General features: G+C 45.0%; 1 pseudogene; it reads left to right on the top strand.

The window, feature by feature from the left end:
- Positions 1-27,112, top strand: part of LOC148474561 (von Willebrand factor A domain-containing protein 5A-like) — a 562,647-nt pseudogene that overhangs the window by 163,847 nt on the left and 371,688 nt on the right.

The following is a 27,112-nucleotide window of genomic DNA, read 5'->3' as shown; positions in this document are numbered from 1 at the left end:
ACTGTGTAACACACTGTAACATCAGTGTTATCATTGCCATCACATAGCTTTGTAGAACTGTGTAACCCACTGTAACATCAGTATTATCATTGCTATCACATAGCTTTGTATGACTGTGTAACATTAGTATTATCATTGCCATCACATAGCTTTGTAGGACTGTGCAACACACTGTAACATCAGTATAATCATTGCCATTACATAGCTTTGTAGGACTGTGTAACCCTCTCTAACATCAGTGTTATCATTGCCATCACATAGCTTTGTAGGACTGTGTAACCCTCTCTAACATCAGTATTATCATTGCCATCACATAGCTTTGTAGGTCTGTGTAACCCACTGTAACATCAGTATTATCATTGCCATCACATAGCTTTGTAGGACAGTGTAACCCACTGTAACATTAGTATTATCATTGCCATCACATAGCTTTGTTGGACTGTGTGACCCTCTTTAACATCAGTATAGCTTTGTAGGACTGTGTGACCCTCTGTAACATCAGTATTATCATTGCCATCACATAGCTTTGTAGGACTGTGTGACCCTCTGTAACATTAGTATTATCACTGCCATCACATAGCTTTGTAGTACTGTGTGACCCTCTGTAACATTAGTATTATCATTGCCATCACATAGCTTTGTAGGACTGTGTGACCCACTGTAACATCAGTATTATCATTGCCATCACATAGCTTTGTAGGACTGTGTAACACACTGTAACATCAGTATTATCATTGCCATTACATAGCTTTGTAGGACTGTGTAACATTAGTATTATCATTGCCATCACATAGCTTTGTAGGACTGTGTAACTCACTGTAACATCAGTATAATCATTGCCATTACATAGCTTTGTAGGACTGTGTAACCCTCTCTAACATCAGTATTATCATTGCCATCACATAGCTTTGTAGGACTGTGTGACCCTCTGTAACATCAGTATTATCATTGCCATCACATAGCTTTGTAGGACTGTGTGACCCTCTGTAACATTAGTATTATCACTGCCATCACATAGCTTTGTAGTACTGTGTGACCCTCTGTAACATTAGTATTATCATTGCCATCACATAGCTTTGTAGGACTGTGTGACCCACTGTAACATCAGTATTATCATTGCCATCACATAGCTTTGTAGGACTGTGTAACACACTGTAACATCAGTATTATCATTGCCATTACATAGCTTTGTAGGACTGTGTAATACACTGTAACGTCAGTGTTATCATTGCCATTACATAGCTTTGTAGAACTGTGTAACATACTGTAACATCAGTATTATCATTGCCATCACATAGCTATGTAGAACTGTGTAACCCTCTCTAACATCAGTATTATCATTGCCATCACATAGCTTTGTAGGACTGTGTAACACACTGTAACATCAGTATTATCATTGCCATTACATAGCTTTGTAGGACTGTGTAACACACTGTAACATCAGTATTATCATTGCGATTACATAGCTTTGTAGGACTGTGTAACAAACTGTAACATTAGTATTATCATTGCCATCACATAGCTTTGTAGGACTGTGTAACCCACTGTAACATCAGTATTATCATTGCCATTACATAGCTTTGTTGGACTGTGTAACCCTCTCTAGCATCAGTATTATCATTGCCATCACATAGCTTTGTAGGACTGTGTAACACACTGTAACAACAGTATTATCATTGCCATTACATAGCTTTGTAGGACTGTGTAGCACACTGTAACATCAGTATTATCATTGCCATTACATAGCTTTGTAGGACTGTGTAACCCTCTCTAACATCAGTATTATCATTGCCATCACATAGCTTTGTAGGACTGTGTAACACACTGTAACATCAGTATTATCATTGCCATCACATAGCTTTGTTTGACTGTGTAACACACTGTAACATCAGTATTATCATTGCCATTACATAGCTTTGTAGCACTGTGTAACCCACTGTAACATCAGTATTATCATTGCCATCACTTAACTTTGTAGGACTGTGTAACCCTCTGTAACATCAGTATAATCATTGCCATCACATAGCTTTGTAGGACTGTGTAACACACTGTAACATCAGTATTATCATTGCCATCACATAGCTTTGTAGGACTGTGTAACCCTCTGTAACATTAGTATTATCATTGCCATTACATAGCTTTGTAGGACTGTGTAACCCTCTGTAACATCAGTATTATCATTGCCAATACATAGCTTTGTAGGACTGTGTAACACACTGTAACATCAGTATTATCATTGCCATCACATAGCTTTGTAGGACTGTGTAACACACTGTAACATCAGTATTATCATTGCCATCACATAGCTTTGTAGGACTGTGTAACCCACTGTAACATCAGTATTATCATTGCCATCACATAGCTTTGTAGGACTGTGTAACCCACTGTAACATCAGTATTATCGTTGCCATCACATAGCTTTGTAGCACTGTGTAACACACTGTAACATCAGTATAATCATTGCCATCACATAGCTTTGTAGGACTGTGTAACCCTCTCTAACATCAGTATTATCATTGCCATCACATAGCTTTGTAGGACTGTGTGACCCACTGTAACATCAGTATTATCATTGCCATCACATAGCTTTGTAGGACTGTGTAACACACTGTAACATCAGTATTATCATTGCCATTACATAGCTTTGTAGGACTGTGTAATACACTGTAACGTCAGTGTTATCATTGCCATTACATAGCTTTGTAGAACTGTGTAACATACTGTAACATTAGTATTATCATTGCCATCACATAGCTTTGTTGGACTGTGTAACCCACTGTAACATCAGTATTATCATTGCCATCACATAGCTTTGTAGGACTGTGTAACACACTGTAACATTAGTATTATCATTGCCATTACATAGCTTTGTAGGACTGTGTAACCCTCTCTAACATCAGTATTATCATTGCCATCACATAGCTTTGTAGGACTGTGTAACCCACTGTAACATCAGTATTATCATTGCCATCACATAGCTTTGTAGGACTGTGTAACACACTGTAACATCAGTGTTATCATTGTCATCACATAGCTTTGTAGCACTGTGTAACACACTGTAACATCAGTATAATCATTGCCATTACATAGCTTTGTAGGACTGTGTAACCCTCTCTAACATCAGTGTTATCATTGCCATCACATAGCTTTGTAGGACTGTGTAACCCACTGTAACATCAGTATTATCATTGCTATCACATAGCTTTGTATGACTGTGTAACATTAGTATTATCATTGCCATCACATAGCTTTGTAGGACTGTGTAACACACTGTAACATCAGTATAATCATTGCCATTACATAGCTTTGTAGGACTGTGTAACCCTCTCTAACATCAGTGTTATCATTGCCATCACATAGCTTTGTAGGACTATGTAACCCTCTCTAACATCAGTATTATCATTGCCCTCACTTAGCTTTGTAGGTCTGTGTAACCCACTGTAACATCAGTATTATCATTGCCATCACATAGCTTTGTAGGACACTGTAACCCACTGTAACATTAGTATTATCATTGCCATCACATAGCTTTGTTGGACTGTGTGACCCTGTTTAACATCAGTATAGCTTTGAAGGACTGTGTGACCCTCTGTAACATCAGTATTATCATTGCCATCACATAGCTTTGTAGGACTGTGTGACCCTCTGTAACATTAGTATTATCACTGCCATCACATAGCTTTGTAGTACTGTGTGACCCTCTGTAACATTAGTATTATCATTGCCATCACATAGCTTTGTAGGACTGTGTGACCCACTGTAACATCAGTATTATCATTGCCATCACATAGCTTTGTAGGACTGTGTAACACACTGTAACATCAGTATTATCATTGCCATTACATAGCTTTGTAGGACTGTGTAATACACTGTAACGTCAGGGTTATCATTGCCATTACATAGCTTTGTAGAACTGTGTAACATACTGTAACATCAGTATTATCATTGCCATCACATAGGTATGTAGGACTGTGTAACCCTCTCTAACATCAGTATCATCATTTCCATCACATAGCTTTGTAGGACAGTGTAACCCTCTCTAACATCAGTATAATCATTGCCATCACATAGCTTTGTAGGACTGTGTAACACACTGTAACATCAGTATTATCATTGCCATTACATAGCTTTGTAGGACTGTGTAACCCACTGTAACATCAGTATTATCATTGCCATTACATAGCTTTGTTGGACTGTGTAACCCTCTCTAACATCAGTATTATCATTGCCATCACATAGCTTTGTAGGACTGTGTAACACACTGTAACATCAGTATTATCATTGCCATTACATAGCTTTGTAGGACTGTGTAGCACACTGTAACATCAGTATTATCATTGCCATCACATAGCTTTGTAGGACTGTGTAACACACTGTAACATTAGTATTATCATTGCCATTACATAGCTTTGTAGGACTGTGTAACCCTCTCTAACATCAGTATTATCATTGCCATTACATAGCTTTGTAGGACTGTGTAACCCACTGTAACATTAGTATTATCATTGCCATCACATAGCTTTGTTGGACTGTGTAACCCACTGTAACATCAGTATTATCATTGCCATCACATAGCTTTGTAGGACTGTGTAACACACTGTAACATTAGTATTATCATTGCCATTACATAGCTTTGTAGGACTGTGTAACCCTCTCTAACATCAGTATTATCATTGCCATTACATAGCTTTGTAGGACTGTGTAACACACTGTAACATTATTATTATCATTGCCATCACATAGCTTTGTAGGACTGTGTAACCCACTGTAACATCAGTATTATCATTGCCATCACATAGCTTTGTATGACTGTGTAACCCACTGTAACATCAGTATTATCATTTCCATCACATAGCTTTGTAGGACTGTGTAACCCTCTCTAACATCAGTATAATCATTGCCATCACATAGCTTTGTAGGACTGTGTAACACACTGTAACATCAGTATTATCATTGCCATTACATAGCTTTGTAGGACTGTGTAACACACTGTAACATCAGTATTATCATTGCCATTACATAGCTTTGTAGGACTGTGTAACACACTGTAACATTAGTATTATCATTGCCATCACATAGCTTTGTAGGACTGTGTAACCCACTGTAACATCAGTATTATCATTGCCATTACATAGCTTTGTTGGACTGTGTAACCCTCTCTAGCATCAGTATTATCATTGCCATCACATAGCTTTGTAGGACTGTGTAACACACTGTAACAACAGTATTATCATTGCCATTACATAGCTTTGTAGGACTGTGTAGCACACTGTAACATCAGTATTATCATTGCCATTACATAGTTTTGTAGGACTGTGTAACAAACTGTAACATTAGTATTATCATTGCCATCACATAGCTTTGTAGGACTGTGTAACCCACTGTAACATCAGTATTATCATTGCCATTACATAGCTTTGTTGGACTGTGTAACAAACTGTAACATTAGTATTATCATTGCCATCACATAGCTTTGTAGGACTGTGTAACACACTGTAACATTAGTATTATCATTGCCATTACATAGCTTTGTAGGACTGTGTAACCCTCTCTAACATCAGTATTATCATTGCCATTACATAGCTTTGTAGGACTGTGTAACCCACTGTAACATTAGTATTATCATTGCCATCACATAGCTTTGTTGGACTGTGTAACCCACTGTAACATCAGTATTATCATTGCCATCACATAGCTTTGTAGGACTGTGTAACACACTGTAACATTAGTATTATCATTGCCATTACATAGCTTTGTAGGACTGTGTAACCCTCTCTAACATCAGTATTATCATTGCCATTACATAGCTTTGTAGGACTGTGTAACACACTGTAACATTATTATTATCATTGCCATCACATAGCTTTGTAGGACTGTGTAACCCACTGTAACATCAGTATTATCATTGCCATCACATAGCTTTGTAGGACTGTGTAACCCACTGTAACATCAGTATTATCATTGCCATCACATAGCTTTGTAGGACTGTGTAACCCACTGTAACATCAGTATTATCATTGCCATCACATATCTTTGTATGACTGTGTAACCCACTGTAACATCAGTATTATCGTTGCCATCACATAGCTTTGTAGCACTGTGTAACCCACTGTAACATCAGTATTATCATTGCCATCACATAGCTTTGTAGGACTGTGTAACCCACTGTAACATCAGTATTATCATTGCCATCACATAGCTTTGTAGGACTGTATAACCCACTGTAACATCAGTATTATCATTGCCATCACATAGCTTTGTAGGACTGTGTAACCCTCTGTAACATTAGTATTATCATTGCCATTACATAGCTTTGTAGGACTGTGTAACCCTCTGTAACATCAGTATTATCATTGCCATTACATAGCTTTGTAGGACTGTGTAACACACTGTAACATCAGTATTATCATTGCCATCACATAGCTTTGTAGCACTGTGTAACCCTCTCTAACATCAGTATAATCATTGCCATCACATAGCTTTGTAGGACTGGGTAACACACTGTAACATCAGTATTATCATTGCCATCACATAGCTTTGTAGCACTGTGTAACACACTGTAACATCAGTATAATCATTGCCATCACATAGCTTTGTAGAACTGTGTAACCCACTGTAACATCAGTATTATCATTGCCATTACATAGCTTTGTAGGACTGTGTAACCCTCTCTAACATCAGTGTTATCATTGCCATTACATAGCTTTGTAGGACTGTGTAACCCTCTCTAACATCAGTATAATCATTGCCATTACATAGCTTTGTAGGACTGTGTAACCCACTGTAACATCAGTATTATCGTTGCCATCACATAGCTTTGTAGCACTGTGTAACCCACTGTAACATCAGTATTATCATTGCCATCACATAGCTTTGTAGGACTGTGTAACCCACTGTAACATCAGTATTATCATTGCCATCACATAGCTTTGTAGGACTGTATAACCCACTGTAACATCAGTATTATCATTGCCATCACATAGCTTTGTAGGACTGTGTAACCCTCTGTAACATTAGTATTATCATTGCCATTACATAGCTTTGTAGGACTGTGTAACCCTCTGTAACATCAGTATTATCATTGCCATTACATAGCTTTGTAGGACTGTGTAACACACTGTAACATCAGTATTATCATTGCTATCACATAGCTTTGTAGCACTGTATAACCCTCTCTAACATCAGTATAATCATTGCCATCACATAGCTTTGTAGGACTGTGTAACCCTCTCTAACATCAGTATAATCATTGCCATTACATAGCTTTGTAGGACTGTGTAACCCACTGTAACATCAGTATTATCGTTGCCATCACATAGCTTTGTAGCACTGTGTAACCCACTGTAACATCAGTATTATCATTGCCATCACATAGCTTTGTAGGACTGTGTAACCCACTGTAACATCAGTATTATCATTGCCATCACATAGCTTTGTAGGACTGTATAACCCACTGTAACATCAGTATTATCATTGCCATCACATAGCTTTGTAGGACTGTGTAACCCTCTGTAACATTAGTATTATCATTGCCATTACATAGCTTTGTAGGACTGTGTAACCCTCTGTAACATCAGTATTATCATTGCCATTACATAGCTTTGTAGGACTGTGTAACACACTGTAACATCAGTATTATCATTGCTATCACATAGCTTTGTAGCACTGTGTAACCCTCTCTAACATTAGTATTATCATTGCCATCACATAGCTTTGTAGCACTGTGTAACCCTCTCTAACATCAGTATAATCATTGCTATCACATAGCTTTGTAGCACTGTGTAACCCTCTCTAACATCAGTATTATCATTGCTATCACATAGCTTTGTAGCACTGTGTAACCCTCTCTAACATTAGTATTATCATTGCCATCACATAGCTTTGTAGAACTGTGTAACCCACTGTAACATCAGTATTATCATTGCCATTACATAGCTTTGTAGGACTGTGTAACCCTCTCTAACATCAGTATAATCATTGCCATTACATAGCTTTGTAGGACTGTGTAACCCACTGTAACATCAGTGTTATCATTGCCATCACATAGCTTTGTAGGACTGTGTAACACACTGTAACATTAGTATTATCATTGCCATCACATAGCTTTGTAGGAATGAAGATAAGAGCTTGTAACAGAGGAGGACCAGCTATTGGCAGTCAGAGTAATATGGGCGGGAGGTGTGTGTAAGTACAAATCCTGATTGGATGACTGCAGCTACTGACCAATCAGGTGATGAATTCACTACACACCTCCTGATATGCAGATTTCATCCTCCTGTCCCCTTCTGAGCTTTAGAGCTGGAAATTGTCATCTCTGGCTTCTCACAAACAGAGGGCAGAGACCCTAACTACTGTACATGGTAACAGTGAGGATCTCAGATGAATGGTCTCACTGAATTATACACTTTAACATACTAAAGAAGGGGGTTTTCCCTAAGTGCAAATGCTCATTCTACAAAAAAATGATAATAATGGGGTGTAAAAGAAACAAACATGACTTTTCGGTCTCATTTATGCCACAAACGTCAGCAGGAAAATCTGCATACAAGAAAAAGTTAATTTGCTTCCTTGTGTTCAGACTGACATATTTCAAATTGCATCCATCTTTATACTAACATTTGCACGAGATGTACGTCAGACACGTGTATACATTCGCCCCACAATAGCGTAGGGAAACCTACAAGAAAGATATGCAGCTTAACAGTGTTAGCAGTAAACAGGGGTGTATCTAGTGATCTAAGCACCCCTGGCAATATAATGGACTGGTGTCCCCCCATGTAGTGCCCCAATAGTAATCCCCCCTATGCTGCATTGCCCCCAGTAATAGCCCCCCCTATACAGTGCCCCCAGTAGTAGCCCCCCTATACAGTGCCCCCAGTTCTAGTCCCCCCATACAGTGCCCCCCAGTAGTAGTCCCTCCCTATACAGTGCCCCCAGTAGTGGCCACCCACCCCCTAACACCCACAGTAGTGGCCACCCTATACTGTGCTCCCAGTAGCGGGCACACCCCATAAAGTGCCCCCAGTAGCGGCCACCTCCTATTTCAGTGCCCCCCCCCCAGTGCCAGGCTTACACACACAAGCACACACACAAAGAACAAAAAAAAATTAAACTTACCTGATCCCCGCTCCTGTCGCGACCGCCGCTGTCCACTCTGAGTCCCGGCCCACTCTGCTCCTGGATGGGAGAGACGTCATGATGTATGACGTCTCTCCCGTCACATGCTGCGGGGGGAGCCGGCACACGGAACTCATTAGTGACCTCCAGCCGGCTCCCTCCGCGGATGACGCAGCAGCAAATGAGAGTCTGTCTGACTCTCATTAGCTGGCTGCTATTACAAACACACAGCTGCCGCTGGCAGATGTGTGTTTGTAAACTGTGTAGGGCAGACCGCTATCATTGCGGTCTGCCCTACACTTGTGAGGCCGGGGGACTTGTCCACCCCTTGGCTACTGGTGGCACTGCCGGGCGGCGCCCCCCCTTTGGTCGGCGCCCCTGGCGAGTGCCATCCTGGCCAATGGGTAGATACGCCCCTGGCAGTAAATACATTACCCTATTTGTACACAATATAAAAATGTAGCTGCACATATAATGCACAATAGAGTATAGTGTCTAGACACTTATTAATAAACGTAAAAAATATACTAATTCAATATGAAATGTTATTACATATAAACATACATAAAAAACCCACAAAAATACAAATGAAATACATCTGCTGTTTTCCCCGAAAGTCGCAGCCTTTATCTGTAGTACACTAAAGGGTATATTTAATAAAGTGAGAGTCTTTAGAATTGGAGATGTTGCCCATAGCAACCAATCAGATTCTACGTAGCTATTATTTTTTAAAAGATGCTAGTCAAATGATAAGTAGATTCTTAATGGTTGTTATGGGCAACATCAGAGCCGTAACTAGACTTTTTGGTGCCCTGTGCCAGAAAGAGCATTGGCGCCCCCCTCATTGTTCAAAGGGACATGATGCACCCAAAAAAGGGCCATGGCCTCATGGGGAAGGGCCAGGGAAGAGATAGGGGAGGTCAGGAGATGCTGGGGATAAATAGGGACATAATATAGTGCACCTGAGAGAGGGCCATGACCTCATGGGGAAGGGCCAGGGAAGAGATAGGGGAGGCCAGGAAATGCTGGGGATAAATAAGGACATAATATAGTGCACCTGAGAGAGGGCCATGGCCTCATGGGGAAGGGCCAGGGAAGAGATAGGAGAGGCCAGGAGATGCTGGGGATAAATAGGGACATAATATAGTGCACCTGAGAGAGGACCATGGCCTCATGGGGAAGGGCCAGGGAAGAGATAGGAGAGGCCAGGAGATGCTGGGGATAAATAGGGACATAATATACTGCACCTGAGAGAGGGCCATGGCCTCATGGGGAAGGGCCAGGGAAGAGATAGGGGAGGCCAGGAGATGCTGGGCATAAATAAGGACATAATATAGTGCACCTGAGAGAGGGCCATGGCCTCATGGGGAAGGGCCAGGGAAGAGATAGAGGAGGCCAGGAGATGCTGGGGATAAATAGGGACATAATATAGTGCACCTGAGAGAGGACCATGGCCTCATGGGGAAGGGCCAGGGAAGAGATAGGGGAGGCCAGGAGATGCTGGGGATAAATAGGGACATAATATAGTGCACCTGAGAGAGGGCCATGGCCTCATGGGGAAGGGCCAGGAAAGAGATAGGGGAGGCCAGGGGATGCTGGGGATAAATAGGGACATAATATAGTGCACCTGAGAGAGGGCCATGGCCTCATGGGGAAGGGCCAGGGAAGAGATAGGGGAGGCCAGGAGATGCTGGGGATAAATAGGGACATAATATAGTGCACCTGAGAGAGGGCCATGGCCTCATGGGGAAGGGCCATGGCCTCATGGGGAAGGGCCAGGGAAGAGATAGGAGAGGCCAGGAGATGCTGGGGATAAATAGGGACATAATATAGTGCACCTGAGAGAGGGCCATGGCCTCATGGGGAAGGGCCAGGGAAGAGATAGGAGAGGCCAGGAGATGCTGGGGATGAAATAAGAGGAAGCTACAAGTGAGAATGATAATAAACAGAAATTTGACAGGCCCAAACAGCGCCCCCTTTCCCTGCAGTGCCCTATGCGATAGCACCGGCCGCACTACTCTAGGTATGGCCCTGGGCAACAGCTCCACTTCTAAAAACCCACACTTTATTAAATATACCCCTTAGAGTAGTGTTTCGCTGTGTCTGCGATGCGAATAAGACCCAAGATTTAAAGGAAAAGATGGTACGCTACACCCCTCGGAGCGGATCAGTTGCGCCATGCAGCGTATTGAGGCTAGGTGTATGAGGACACATCTGTATCTGCGCTCAAGTCTTCAGAGAGTCTGTGACATAACTATGTTTGATACTAGCAGGGGTGTTGATAGCCGGCCTGGGGGACCCGGTGAAATTATTCCCCAGCTGTGGCATTAAACCCTCGCTAGTTATGGTAAATACAGGAAACCCCTACTTATTTTGTCCCCTGTATTTCCACAACCAGGACTGGCTCAACAGGGCCTGCTTCTGGTTCATAAAAAACAGGGGAACCCTACGCATTTTTCCCCCCAGTATTTTAAGAACCTGGACAGGCTCAACAGAGCCTGGGGCCGCATATGCTTGTGTGTGTGTGTGGGGGGGGGGGGGGTTGCACGTCATTCTTGTTTTTTACAGTTTACAAATTTTTTACTTGCTATGGGCAACAGATCTCACAGATCTGTGCATGTTCCTGTGTAACTCGGTCCTGCTCAGGCTAGACTCATTAGCCCGAAGCAGGTAGGTTTTTTTCAAGTTTTCAGACGGTAATAGTGTGTGAGTTAAACACTCAAACTCTATTACATTGCTCGAGTTGTATGCTCAAAATGGCAATACATCTGGACGCGTGTTTTGCCATTGCCAGTTGCGGGGATGTGAGAAACATGTGAATTTGCATGTTCTTGCACCCTATTACAGTTCTAAAAATGTGCAAGTATAGCTCTCTCTCGCACATTTATAAAACGATTACATTATTACATCTCGCCCTAGATGTTTTCAAACATCGTCACCACAAACAAACCAATTGGACTAGATGAGTGTGTTATAAACAATAAGACGATGGTCTGTCTGGCCTATTACAGAGGGTAAATCTGATATTGGGGGGGATTCCATTGCTCTTTATAATGTAATTTTATTGATTCTTCTGATGGTTACAGGTGTCGCTGGCGGAGGGTCACAAGTTTGAGCGAGATGTGGAGTTACTCGCTTATTACACGGATGTGAACAAACCTAGTGTCATTGTGGAGGTGGGGCTTCAGTCTACACAGGAATCAGGACCGACTTCATCAGGTGCCATAGACCATGTGTACCTCATCCCCCACACCATGTGCAGTAGTACTGCTTATACTGATCCCTCTCCATATTACTGCTGGCTCCATCCATCTTATACTGATCCCTCTCCATATTAGTACTGGCTCCGTTTATCTTATACTGATCCCTATCTAGGCTAATGCTGGCTCCATCCATCTTATACTGATCCCTCTCCATATTAGTGCTGGCTCCATCCATCTTATACTGATCCCTCTCCATATTACTGCTGGCTGCATCCATCTTATACTGATCCCTCTCCATATTACTGGCTCCGTTTATCTTATACTGATCCCTATCTAGGCTAATGCTGGCTCCATCCATCTTATACTGATCCCTCTCCATATTAGTGCTGGCTCCATCCATCTTATACTGATCCCTCTCCATATTACTGCTGGCTCCATCCATCTTATACTGATCCCTCTCCATATTAGTGCTGGCTCCATCCATCTTATACTGATCCCTCTCCATATTACTGCTGGCTCCATCCATCTTATACTGATCCCTCTCCATATTACTGCTGGCTCCATCCATCTTATACTGATCCCTCTCCATATTACTGCTGGCTCCATCCATCTTATACTGATCCCTCTCCATATTACTGCTGGCTCCATCCATCTTATACTGATCCCTCTCCATATTAGTGCTGGCTCTGTTTATCTTATCCTGATCCCTATCTAGACTAATGCTGGCTCCATCCATCTTATACTGATCCCTCTCCATATTACTGCTGGCTCCATCCATCTTATACTGATCCCTCTCCATATTACTGCTGGCTCCATCCATCTTATACTGATCCCTCTCCATATTACTGCTGGCTCCATCCATCTTATACTGATCCCTCTCCATATTAGTGCTGGCTCCATTTATCTTAACCTGATCTCTATCCAGTAAGGGTGTCTTAATAGAGGAGGGGGCCTGTGTGCATTCCCTGTCCGGGGCCCCCTCCTCTCTCCCCGGTGGCCGGCAGCCGATTGATGTGGCTCGCCAGCCACCGCAGCATCAGTAGACTCTGGGCACTAGAGTGTACCCAGAGTCTACAGCGCATGCACAGATCAGCGGGAAAATAGAGCGGGCCGCATTTTCCTGGGGATTTCCTCACTGCGCATGTGCAAGACAGCAGAAAAATGGCCACTGCGGCCATTTTCTGGTGATTTGAGCAGCGCTGGAGACCTCTGACACGGGACCTCAGAGAGGTAAGTTTTAGATAATATGGGTGCAGGGTGTGCGGTGTGGGCCCCCTTGGATCCAGAGGCCCATGTGCACAGCCCACACTGCACCCATTATAGATACACCCCTGCTATCCAGGCTAGTGCTGGCTCCATTTATCTTATACTGATCCCTATCCAGGCTAATTCTGGCTCCATTTATGTAATACTGCTCCCTATCCAGGCTATTGCTGGCTTCATCCATCTTATAGTGATCCCTATCCAGGCTAGTGCTGGCTTCATCCATCTTATACTGATCCCTATCAGGCTAATGCTGGCTTCATCAATTTTATTCTGATCCCTATCGAGACTAATGCTGGCTTCATCCATCTTATCCTGATCCCTATCTAAGTTAATACTGGCTCCATTTATCTTATTCTGATCCCTATCTAAGCTAATGCTGGCTCTATCTTATAGTGATCCCTATCTAGGCTAATGCTGGTTTCATCCATCTTATACTGCTCCCTATCCAGGCTAATGCTGGCTTCATCCATCTTATAGTGATCCCTATCCAGGCTAATGCTGGCTTCATCCATCTTATACTGATCCCTATCCAGGCTAATTTTGGCTCTATTTATCTTATACTGATCCCTATCCAGGCTAATGCTGGTCTCATCCATCTTATACTGATCCCTATCCAGGCTAATGCTGGCTCTATTTATCTTATACTGATCCCTATCCAGGCTAATGCTGGTTTCATCCATCTTATACTGAACCTTATCTAGGCTAATGCTGGCTTCATCCATCTTATACTGATCCCTATCCAGGCTAATGCTGGGTCTATTTATCTTATGTTGATCCCTATCCAGGCTAATGCTGGTTTCATCCATCTTATACTGATCCCTATCCAGGCTAATGCTGGTATCATCCATCTTATACTGAACGTTATCCAGGCTAATGCTGGCTTCATCCATCTTATACTGATCCCTATCCAGGCTAATACTGGCTCCATTTATCTTATACTGATCCCTATCTAAGCTAATGCTGGCTCTATCTTATAGTGATCCCTATCAAGGCTAATGCTGGTTTCATCCATCTTATACTGCTCCCTATCCAGGCTAATGCTGGCTTCATCCATCTTATAGTGATCCCTATCCAGGCTAATGCTGGCTTCATCCATCTTATACTGATCCCTATCCAGGCTAATTTTGGCTCTATTTATCTTATACTGATCCCTATCCAGGCTAATGCTGGTCTCATCCATCTTATACTGATCCCTATCCAGGCTAATGCTGGCTCTATTTATCTTTTACTGATCCCTATCCAGGCTAATGCTGGTTTCATCCATCTTATACTGAACCTTATCTAGGCTAATGCTGGCTTCATCCATCTTATACTGATCCCTATCCAGGCTAATGCTGGTATCATCCATCTTATACTGAACGTTATCCAGGCTAATGCTGGCTTCATCCATCTTATACTGATCCCTATCCAGGCTAATGCTGGGTCCATTTATCTTATGCTGATCCCTATCCAGGCTAATGCTGGCTTCATCCATCTTATACTGATCCCTATCCAGGCTAATGCTGGTTTCATCCATCTTATACTGAACGTTATCCAGGCTAATGCTGGCCTCATCCACCTCATACTGATCCCTATCCAGGGTAGAACTGTCTCAGGGCCTGATTCAGACCCGCTCGCGAACACTATGCGCTCGCAAGCGGGTCGATGGTGGCCCAGTGTGCATGCGCACGACGGAGCCGGCTCCGTCGTGCGCATGTGCGAGACCCAGATAGCAACGGGCAAACCGTCGCTCCGGGTCTCGTACCAAAGGGGGCGTGCTGTCAATGTTGAGTGACAGCACGCCCCATTTGGTGGGTGGGCCGGGGGGGTGGCTGCCCAGACGGAGGCGTTCCCATGTGAATGCCTCCGTTTGGGGACGGCCCCACTGACATCACAAGTGATGTCAGTGGGAGAGATTTCGGCTCTGTTAGAGCCGAAATCTCTCTGGGGCTTGCGGCCATGAGACCCTACCACAAGGGTTTCTTCGCAAGCCCGATGGTCGTGATGGTCTTGACCATCGCGACCATCTTCCTGGCCGCACGCTATAGCTATGGGTGGTCACCCACAGCAATGCGAGCGGCCAAGAGGCCGTTCTAAAAAACAAGAAGGCCGGCCCTGATTCAGAGCGAGCGCTCTGTCAGAGCGTCCAGCTCTGAATCAGGGCCTCAGGGGGCCATTCAGACCTGGTCGTTAGCGCCGATGCGCTCGGACCGGGTCGATGGCCCCCCACAGAGCATGCGCACGATGGCGCCGGCGCCGTCGAGCGCATGCGTGAGACCCGCTACGACCGACAGCGCCAGTCGTAGCGGGTCTCGATCGAAAGGGGGCGAGCTGTCGATGTTGATTGTGGGCCGGGGGGGGTGGCAGCCCAAATGGGGGCGTTCCCATGGGAACGCCTGCCATTTGGGGAGGCCCAAACGGCAGAGCCAGAAGCTCTCCGGGGCTTACGACAAGGGAGACCCTACCCTAGGGTCTCGTCGTAAGCCCCGATGGTCGCGATGATCTCTGACAATCGCGACCATCACCTGAGCGGTCGTTAGAGCTGTGGGTGTTAACCCACAGCCTAACGACCGCAACAGAGGCGGGCGGTCAGGATGCAAGTGGCCGCCCAGTTTCTGAGCGACCGCTTGCATCCTCCGACCGCCTCTGAATGAGGCCCTCAGTCCCTAGTGGAAGCCGCGCTCTGAGCACAAAGCTTATTAGGAGTCTGTTCTGTCTGTAGATAAATAGATTATTTGTAGTTTGCATGATAAATTGCCAAGATACAGGGCATCTGCTGTACACTGTATATAAATATTATATAGAAGCCTTCTTATTCTCTGTTATATAATACGTCACATCTTTCCCCTCTATATTCTATAGGGACCATTATGACCGACTCTGTCGTGATGTTTAATTTCTACCCCAGTTTCCCAGAGAGCCAGGAACAGTCCAGCTGTGGAGAGTTTGTATTCCTTGTGGACCGGTCTGGGAGTATGGCGTGTGCAATAAACTCGGAGCCTAATGCTCCACAGCGCATTCAGAGCGCTAAGGTCAGTGCCTGGGCCTCCGCGTCACTAATTATCAGGGCGGGTGTTTATGGGGGTTATAAACAGAGATGTGCACAGACCCCTGTGTTTGCTTCTTTTCTGCTCTGGTTTTTTTTAAAATGTATAAAATCATCTAACATCATGTCATTTTCACCTGTTTACATTCAATCCAAGACCCGAGATTTGGTTTTAAAATTTGTGTTCCACATTTACAACAGACCATCAGTGATCCGAAATGGGACCCGATTCGACTCGGAACGCCAACGTTCGGGTGCGTTTGGTTTTCAGCAAAAACGAACCGTAATATTATTATTATCATTTATTTATATGGCGCCACAAGTGTTCTGCAGCGCCTTACATAGTACATAAACAAATAGGTTGTCTTACAGTACAATACAATACAATACAGGACAAGGATAATATACATTGCTACATTCGCGAGCATAACACCCAGATAAGCAACAGAGGAAAGCAAAAAAGTGTTAGGTGCCCTACTGGTGAGTAAGAAGTAGATGAAAGTAAAGAACGGAGAAGCACAAGAGGGTAGAGGGCCCTGCTCGTAAGAGCTTACAGTCTATAGGGGAGGGGCAGACAATCAGGTGTGGCACAGATGGGGCAGACAGGGAGGCAGGAGCATGGAGCAGCAGGTTAGGATGGGAGCTGGAAGGCTATGATGAAGTAATGGGTCTTGAGAGCCCGTTTGAAGGATTGTAGAGAGGTGGAGAGTCTGATGGGACCGTACATCTCTAGTTATAAATGTCCTGTGACTGGATGGAACCTGCCCTGTGACTGGTACACAGTTGTATGTGTCCTTGCTGCCGTGTGTTCAGCGGTGCCATATTGTCAGTCCACTGAGACTTGCGCTTTATTACTTACCGGTGCGCTAGTCAGCCTGTCTCCAGATGTCCTGTGGGCGGTATGGCGGCGGCTTCCCTTGTCCCCACTGCTGTCTCCAGTGTGCCCTGATACTCCAGGCATGCAACCCGCAGTCTTTCCAGCCATCTCAGTCTGCTGTGCGCCGCCCTAACATCCGCAATAAGTTTACTACAGTCTTTCCAATCACAAAAAGCAGTCAGCTGATCTGTTCCACCAACCACAGCGCAGCATGGAGGATAAAAAGACTTTCAGAGTCCCTAGCAAATTGCCAGAGCAACGTTGCTACTTCATCTGCGTCCCTTGGCTCCAGACTCATGAGTACAATCTCTGTCCCAGAAACTCTGTTTCGCTGCATTGGAGAACTTCTAGTACCAGCCTTCTCCATTATTTTGCCAGTGTATCCTGCACTCTGTTCCAGCATTCTGCAGCTAGTGTAACTAAGGGCCTAAGGCCCTCATTCAGAGCCGCTCGTTAGCGGCAGTACGCTCGTTCCGAGCGATGTTTGCACATCTGCGCATGCGTACGGTTTTTAGTACGCATGCGCGAACCAGTCAGTGCGGCCGAAAATCGTTTGTACGCTATATAGCGAGTGCCTGCTATTTTGAGTGACAGAATGAGGCGTATGTGGGTGGTAACAGGGGATGGTGCTTGAAAATGGGGAGTGGAGATCCGAACGCAGGCGTGCTTAAAGGTCAAAACGGGCGTTTTATGGGTGTGTATATTTAAAACAGCAGCGTCATTGATCACGTCACTGGGTTATTTTAGAGCCAGAACTGCTCGCAAATTTGTGGTAGCAAACACCAACCACAAGAATAGCGAGCAGTTCATACGCTGGTCGATGTACTCGATTAATCTAATAAATAGCGGACATGACGTAGGATGCGAGCGGCCAGGGGGCGTTTTTAACAAATAAACGAGCGTATGTTTTGCTCGCTCGTTCAGACTTAGAGGTGTGAACAGACTACAATGTGCGTACGGATCATTTGAATAGCCACCCCTTGTTTTTAAACGAACGACCGCAAATAGCGAACGGCTCTGAATGAGGGCCTAAGTCAGCATCAGTTGCAAATGTGAGAGCATACACAATGAGCGACTATTGTCAGACTGCGCACACGCTCTAAAGGGGGTAAACTCTATCTAAAATGTGATCTCCAATGCCATGAAATGGCATCGCTAAAGAACAACAATTGATGAGAGTCTTCGGGGCGTGACTATCAGGAACATTCACAGTTTGTAGGTACATGGGCTTGCATGAGGAGGGTAGTGGGTGGTGTTGCGCTCGCAAAACTGCGATCTTTCACTTTACAAACTATATTATGCACATATATGAAACCCCCCTACAAATCCTGCGTTTGCCACTGATACTCTCCAGTTGATTTAAGAACAGTAGAGAGTTTTACCCCAGTATTCTGTCTTTCGTTCTTCTATTCCAGCATAGCCCCATGCACAACAGCGCCATATACGCCCACCAAGTTTCCTGCATGATGTCCCATCTACTGAATCACTGCCAGTGTCAGCCTCAGGATCACAAAATATAGCTGCTAGTATAGCCCATACTTGCCAACTGTCCCTGATTGACAGGGAGACTCCCTCAAATAGTAGCAATCTCCCTGTCTCCCTGAAGAGTCCAGCAATATACTTACCCCCATTATGAAACTGTTTTATTAAAAATTAAAACAGTGATCTAAACAATCAAATGGGATCATTAGTATCATTTCCCTGCATTGGATATAAGGCACAATGATCCCTATGGCTACATGTATTGTCTGAGAAGTATCAGTGTGTTTTCATCAACAAATAGATCTTACTAACTGCTTTGGGGCTCATTTACATTTGGATGTAAATCAATTTTATGACACACCTCTCAGATGTAGCAGTACACACCTATCACATGTATGACACGCCCCTCAGATGTAGCAGTACACACCTATCACATGTATGACACGCCTCTCAGATGTAGCCATACACGCCTATCACATGTATGACACGCCTCTCAGATATAGCAGTACACACCTATAACATGTATGACATGCCTCTCAGATGTAGCAGTACACACCTATCACATGTATGACACGCCTCTCAGATGTAGCAGTACACACCCATCACATGTATGACATGCCTCTCAGATGTAGCAGTACACGCCTATCACATGTATGACACACCTCTCAGATGTAGCAGTACACACCCATTACATGTATGACACGCCTCTCAGATGTAGCAGTACACACCCATCACATGTATGACACACCTCTCAGATGTAGCAGTACACACCCATCACATGTATGACACGCCTCTCAGATGTAGCAGTACACGCCTATCACATGTATGACACGCCTCTCAGATGTAGCAGTACACACCTATCACATGTATGACACGCCTCTCAGATGTAGCAGTACACACCTATCACATGTATGACACGCCTCTCAGATGTAGCAGTACACACCTATCACATGTATGACACGCCTCTCAGATGTAGCAGTACACGCCTATCACATGTATGACACGCCTCTCAGATGTAGCAGTACACGCCTATCACATGTATGACACGCCTCTCAGATGTAGCAGTACACGCCCACTTTACTGCCGCGCTCATAGGTGCTGCTTTCACAATCTCCCTGAAATGTTTTCTCAAAAGTAGGTAAGTATGGTATAGCCTTAGTTAGGGGTGCGTAGTATAAGCTATATTCATATATAATTTAGTAGAGGTTATGCTAAAAGAGGTGTAATCCATATGGGAAAGCCATACATTACCCTCCTCCCTGTGAATATGCTGATAATCATATGCGAAATACACAGGGCATATATCGACGTCTGGATGCCAGGGCAAGGTGTCCCACTTACACTTACTGTATTGGTCAGGTTTGGATTTGTGAATTTTACATAACGCAGAATCCAGATTCACTATTACTTTTTTTGGCAGCATACCACAATCCACAGCTGGTTTCCAAGAAGCCACCAACTCACACACTCTAAAAGCCCCTTAGGGGCCTATTCATTAAACCTAAAAATTCTCAAGACATAATTAGCTTTAGAACTTGCATGGAGTTCTACCTAATTATAGGTGGAATTCATCATTCCTCCTCTCCATAAGTATCTATTCCGGTACCTGTCATTTTTGCGATGACAGCTTTTCGGGAAATAGATACTTTCCCTGCCTACACTACCTTATCGCATCTGGAAACAGTGCTGCGCATGCGCTGTTACATCTGTAAAACCAGCGCATGTGCAGCACTGCCTAGAGATGCGTTAAGCCCCCCCCCGAACCCCCCTCCCCCCCCGCTTACCTCCCCCCCCCGACTTACCTGTCCGCGCAGCAGCCTCCGGCTCCGTCCTGCTGGTCTGTCATGTGGTTTCCCAGCAGACCACATGACAGATTAGAAATAAAAACTTTTTTTTTTTTTTCTAAATTTTCTTGTGCTCTGCTGGGGAGCACACATGACAGACCAGCCTCCGGAGCCTGAGGACGGAGCAGAGCGCCGGAGGGACTCGTCGGGGGACCTGCACACGCGGATACAGGTAAGTGGATTCTGCTATTCGCCACCTCACAGTGGCGAATAGTAACTGCATCAAATTCCGAAAATTCATAATTTTCAGAATTTGATGAATACCACAATTTCCACATCCCCATACTAATGTACTAATGTACTAATGTCCTCATACTAATGTACTAATGTACTAATGTATGGGGAGTGTGGAAATTAACGCAGGGGAACTTAGCAAGGAGATATCTGTGATATCTCCTGTGCTAAGTGGCTACATGAATACCAAAATAACGTTATTTAAGGAAAATGTCCTTAAAAACATTATTTTAGTGTTGATGAATAGGCCCCTTAGTCTTATTGGATGCTATGGGAACTCCAGATTGATAGAACAATGTTTTAAATTGAAAAAAAAAAAGATTGGAGCGTCGGGATGATCTGGCTGGGCCAATCAACAAATAGTCCTCTAAATAATGTGCTACTCCGGCTTCGCCAGTTCCTCGCATAATGCTCTAATGTAAAAAAATACTAAAGCTCTCAAAAAATGCGCAAGAAACTGAACAGCCCATCGGCAAAAACGTATCAATATAAAACCCATCAATTAACTTAAAACCCCTAAACTATCAGGATGGATTAGTAGGAGACGGAAATCAGTCTATTTTACACATGTGCCCGGGCCTGCCTTCTCACCAATTCCAGGGCTTCTACAAATGATCGGTACACCCTAGTCCACAACTCCTCTGGGATAGCTTATTAACCCACTATTTGGCAGGATGTGACAGGTGCTGGATCAAATTAAATTTCACCTTTTTAGGAACAACCACTACCAGTGAGATAACCAAATCCAATATGGATGGGGAGGGGAAGGCAATGGAAACTTTACCCAAATTAACTTCCTTCCAAACTTTCTCAATAACAATATCCAGTAAATCAAAAGTTGATTTTAATGTTCAGAGTAACTATCGCGCTCGCCCCTAGTTTGTGGACCGTGTTAATAATGGTGTGTGAATGAACCGACTAATGGGCTGGTATAAACCAAGAAATCTATTCTATATTACAAACTGCACACAGATGATGTATACAGTTAACCCTATCAGTATATCAAATATAGGCTGAGTGCAGGCACAAATTGTTGCTGAATCAGTTAGTAAATAGAAAAATAGAGTTCAATGCAGCATGCACCTGTGTCGGTTTTGCTGTGTGGAAGTCTTTGATCCTTAGATCATAGGGCTGTATTCAGAGGCGGCCGTACGGTCTACGACCGCATGGCCGCCTCGATGTTTGTCTAGTGCGCATGCGCACGAGGGAGCCGGCTACTTTGTGTGCATGCGTGAGACCCGCTACGACCGACAGCGCTGGTCGTAGCGGGTCTCTTTTTCAAAGGGGACGAGCTGTCGATGTTGATTGACAGCTTGCCCCGTTTGGAAGGCGGGCCGGGGGGGTGGCAGCCCAAACTGAGGCGTTCCCATGGGAACGCCTGCCGTTTGGGGGAGGCCCCACTGACATCACTAGTGATGTCAGTGGCGAGCTTCCGGCTCTGACAGAGCCAGAAGCTCTCCGGGGCTTACGACAAGTGAGACCCTACCCTAGGGTCTCATCGTAAGCCCCGATGGTCGCGATGGTCAATGACCATCGCGACCATCACCCTAGTGGTCGTTAGAGCTGTGGGTGTTAACCAATGGCCTAACGAACGCAACAGAGGCAGGCGGTCAGGATGCAAGTGGCCGCCCAGTTTCTGAGCGACCGCTTGCATCCTCCGACCACCTCTGAATGAGGCCCATAGTCTCTGGATGTATGTCCCATGCAGTAGCGTAAGTTCATGCCAGGTGCCCGTAGGCAAGTTATAATTTGGTGCCCCCATATGTTTTATCACTCTGTCATGTTAAATTATTTAACATGACAGAGTGATAAACTATATGATCTTTAAATATACCCCCCTCCTAACATAACTGAGTGATAAAATATCTGTTTTATAAATATATCACCCCCCCCCTCAGCACCTACCCCCAAAGTCCTAGACCAGCCACCCCCCCCCACCGCCGAGTCCAATGCCAGGCACTGACCCCCACCCTCATCAGGCTTGTCTTGCCAGTCCAGACACTCTGAGACAGACAGACATAATATATTGATTTTTACTGCCTGTCTCCAGTTGACACACAGTGCCACATGCAGCCGCAGCCCACAGATCCTTTCTCTCTCTCTCCTGAGTCCTGGGTCCTGGCCAGCCGCAGGTGCAGTCACAGTGTCGGAGGCTCCTCAGAAGGGGCAGGCACAGGGTCGTGGGCAGTCACATGATACGTGACGTCCGCGGCCTGCCGAGACCACAGAGTGTAGTGAAGCTGGAGGAGGAGCGCCGCTGATGCTGATTGGCTCTCAACTCAGCGGCTCCTCTGGCTTTCTTTTTACTGTAGTTAGAAGGAAGCTGGTAGGCATAGGTGGAACGGCCGGGACCCGGGTGACAATTGAGTCAGGTGCCCCCTTCAGGGCTGGCGCGCCGGCAGCAACTGACTCCGTTGTCTCCGGGAGTTCCGACTGGTTCCATGCAATTTTGTCTATGAAGCAATTATCCAGGTGTAGGTGTCCAAATACCTTTTTTGATGTACAGAGAGAGGCTGTCTTCCTTTTGTTCCTGTGTGGCCACTGGTGGCTCGTGTGCTGGGCCAGTTGCAGGTAGTAGTAGTGGTGCACTGGGGTGGCGGGGTTCCACAGTGGGTTTATTCGCAGGGTTACCATGTGCGCTCCTTTCTCAATGGAGATGCTGCCAATGGGTATCCATTTGGGGGGTCATCACGGGGCGTCAATCTGGTGGGAGTGGCATAGCCGCCAGCAGTCCAGGTTGAGGATGTGCTGTGGGGTACCAGACTGGAATCCAAGATCTTCCGCAAGTGGCCATCCCCTCCAGGTCAGGGTCACATAATGGCAGTCGCCCCCGATCTGCGGCCTGCAGCTACATTGCACAGTAATAATTAGGAGGGTGCAGCTGGGTGTGTGGAGGTGGCACAAAGTGTTTTAACCCTTAGCGTATTTCTATGGTCTCAGTTATCCCCAGAGGAAGGCCCTAAGGGCTTAAAAGCATTGGGCCGCCCCCACACACCCAGCTCTACTTAGTATTATTGTGCACCGCCGGTGATGGATTGGTAAATGAGACTAACGGCCATAACAAAGATGAATTGAAGTGGGGAGAGGCAGATGAGAGGAAGGCCAGACAGGTTGAGGTTGCAGTAGTCCAGGCAGGAAATATGTGGTTGAGAGTTTGGAGGCGTCCTTGGGGAGGGACTATCCTTCTGATCAATTTCAAATCGATCTAAATCGGACTTTTGTAAATTTACCACTGGATGGATGAAGTAACAGAGAGAGAGGAGTCAAAGGTTGTTATACTGTATGTTTTATGTGCATCTGATTTATATTATATCTTCTCTCCAGGAGACCCTGGTGCTTCTATTGAAGAGTTTGCCCCTCGGATGTTACTTCAATATCTTTGGATTTGGGTCCCACTTTGAGTCCTTCTTCCCGTGAGTATAACAAGCTGTGATTGGAGCCGTCTAATCTGAGTGACACTGTTCCCTGGTTCAGGGGGTTCTACTCTGTCCGTTAATGGAAATTATCTATTCATAGTGGAAGCTCCTGATATATCACAGATCATGGGCAGAGTCACCCTTTCCTTTCACTGTCTGAGTCATTATCCTCCACCCAGCTAATGCCCTAATATTACTGCCCCTGACTGGATGTGATTTGCAGAATAAATACCCCAGGCATGAAAGAGAACAATGTTCATCTCCTAATGTAATGCAGCAACTTAAATCTTAATCCTTACATTAACTTATATAGAACTTCAACAGCCTCAATAACCCTGCTCCCTACTGTAACCTCATACTGCTCCCTACTGTCACCTCGTACTGCTCCCTACTGTCACCTCGTACTGCTCCCTACTGTCACCTCGTACTGCTCCCTACTGTTACCTCATACTTCTCCCTACTGTCACCTCGTAATGCTCCCTACTGTCCCATTACTGCAGCTGATATTAAGGAGCCTGTTTCTGGCACTTGTGTGTGCCCTTCTCCCTTCCCAGGAACAGTAGTTTCTTAGTGAATCTGTCCAGCGTTCGGGCAGGACGCAGTCACTGATTTAGTACTGAAGTTGTGACAGCTGCACCTAATCAGATGTGATGCAGGAGAGCCCAGTAACAGTCATTTAGATGTAGTAGATCGCTCTTGTTACTGTCTACATTGTGCCGCAGGTGGCAGCATGGCAGACTGGGAGTTGCCAGGGCACTCTTTATACAGATGGGCCCAGCTAGTTTGTTGCTCCATATGCCAGGTAGAGCGCCCTGCATCTCACACCACACGGTACGCCTTGAGTTGCGCCTTTCAGTATTAATCGCAACGGAATGTACCGCGGTGCTGTAAAAAGTCTTAGTGTATAATTAGGGGTGTGCACCGGCCACTTTTCGTGTTTTGTGTTTTGGTTTTGGATCTGGATCTTTCTTCGTGTTTTGGATCTGGATTGGTTTTGCCAAAACCACCCTTCCGTGTTTTGGGTTCTGGGTTTTGTGTTTTGGATCTGTATTTTTTTGAAAAAAAGCATAAAAACAGCTAAAATCACAGAATTTGTAGGTTTTTCTGCTCCTATGCTATTATTAACCTCAATAACCTTAATTTCCACTCATTTCCAGTCTATTCTGAACACCTCACACCTCACAATAGTGTTTTTATGTCCAAAAGGTTGCACCGAGGTAGCTGGATGACTATGCTAAGCGACACGAGTGGGCGGCACAAACACGTGACCCATCTAGGAGTGACACTGCAGTGGCAGACAGGATGGCAGTTAGAAAAACTAGGCCCCAAACTGTACATAATGCAAAGAAAAAAAAGAGGTGCAAGATGGAATTGTCCTTGGGCCCTCCCACCCACCCTTATGTTGTATAAACAGGACATGCACACTTTAACAAATCAATCATTTCAGCGCCAGGGTCTGCCACACAACTGTGGCTGAAATGATTGGTTCGTTTGGGCCCCCACAAAACAAGCTGGCAATTAATCTGTCCCTGCACAAACTGGCTCTACGGAGGCAAGATGTCATCCTCATCCTCCTCATCCACCGATTCCTCACCCTCTTCAGTGTGTACATCCTCATCCTCACAAAGTATTAACTCGTCCCCACTTGAATCCACCACCACAGGTCCCTCTGTACCTTCTGGAGGCTGGTCTCCCTGGAAGAGCTGATAATTCATTTTGATGAACATCATCTTCTCCACATTCTGTGGAAGCAACCTCCTACGCCTTTCGCTGACAAGGTTCCCGGCTGCACTAAACACTCTTTCGGAGTACACACTGGAGGGGGGGCAACTCAGGTAAAATAGAGCCAGTTTGTACAGGGGCCTCCAAATTGCCTCTTTTTCCTGCCAGTACAGGTATGGACTGTCTGACATGCCTACTTGGATGCTGTCACCGATGTAATCCTCCACCATTCTGTCAATGGTGACAGTATCATATGCAGTGACAGTAGACATGTCAGAAATTGTTGCCAGGTCCTTCAGTCCGGACCAGATGTCCAAACTTGGTCCTGCCTGCCCTGCATCACCGCCAGCGGGTTGCTTAGGATACCTAAGTTTTTTCCTGGCAGCCCCAGTTGCGGGAGAAAATGAAGAAGGAGCCGTTGACGTGTCACGTTCCGCTTCAGCTGACAGTGTGTTCACCAGCAGGTCTTTGCACCTCTGCAGGCTTGTGTCGGCCGGAAAGAGAGACACTACATAGGCTTTAAACCTAGGATCGAGCACGGTGGCCAAAACGTAGTGGTCTGATTTCAACAGATTGACCACCCTGGAATCCTGGCAAAGCGAATGAAGGGCTTCATCCACAAGTCCCACATGCCGAGCGGAATCGCTCCGTCTTAGCTCCTCCTTCACTTTCTCCAGCTGCTTCTGCAAAAGCCTGATGAGGGGAATGACCTGACTCAAGCTGGCAGTGTCTGAACTGACTTCACGTGTGGCAAGTTCGAAGGGCTGGAGAACCTTGCACAACACGGAAATCATTCTCCACTGCGCTTGAGTCAGGTGCATACCCCCTCCTTTGCCTATGTCATAGGTGGATGTATAGGCTTGTATGGCCTTTTGCTGCTCCTCCATCCTCTGAAGCATATAGAGGGTTGAGTTCCACCGCGTCAC

Source organism: Taudactylus pleione, unplaced genomic scaffold, assembly GCF_031769625.1.
Source record: "Taudactylus pleione unplaced genomic scaffold, aTauple2 ptg000830l, whole genome shotgun sequence".
NCBI lineage: Eukaryota > Metazoa > Chordata > Amphibia > Anura > Myobatrachidae > Taudactylus > Taudactylus pleione.
The sequence above is the reverse complement of the archived record's forward strand: the minus strand, read 5'-3'. Positions and strand labels throughout refer to the sequence as shown.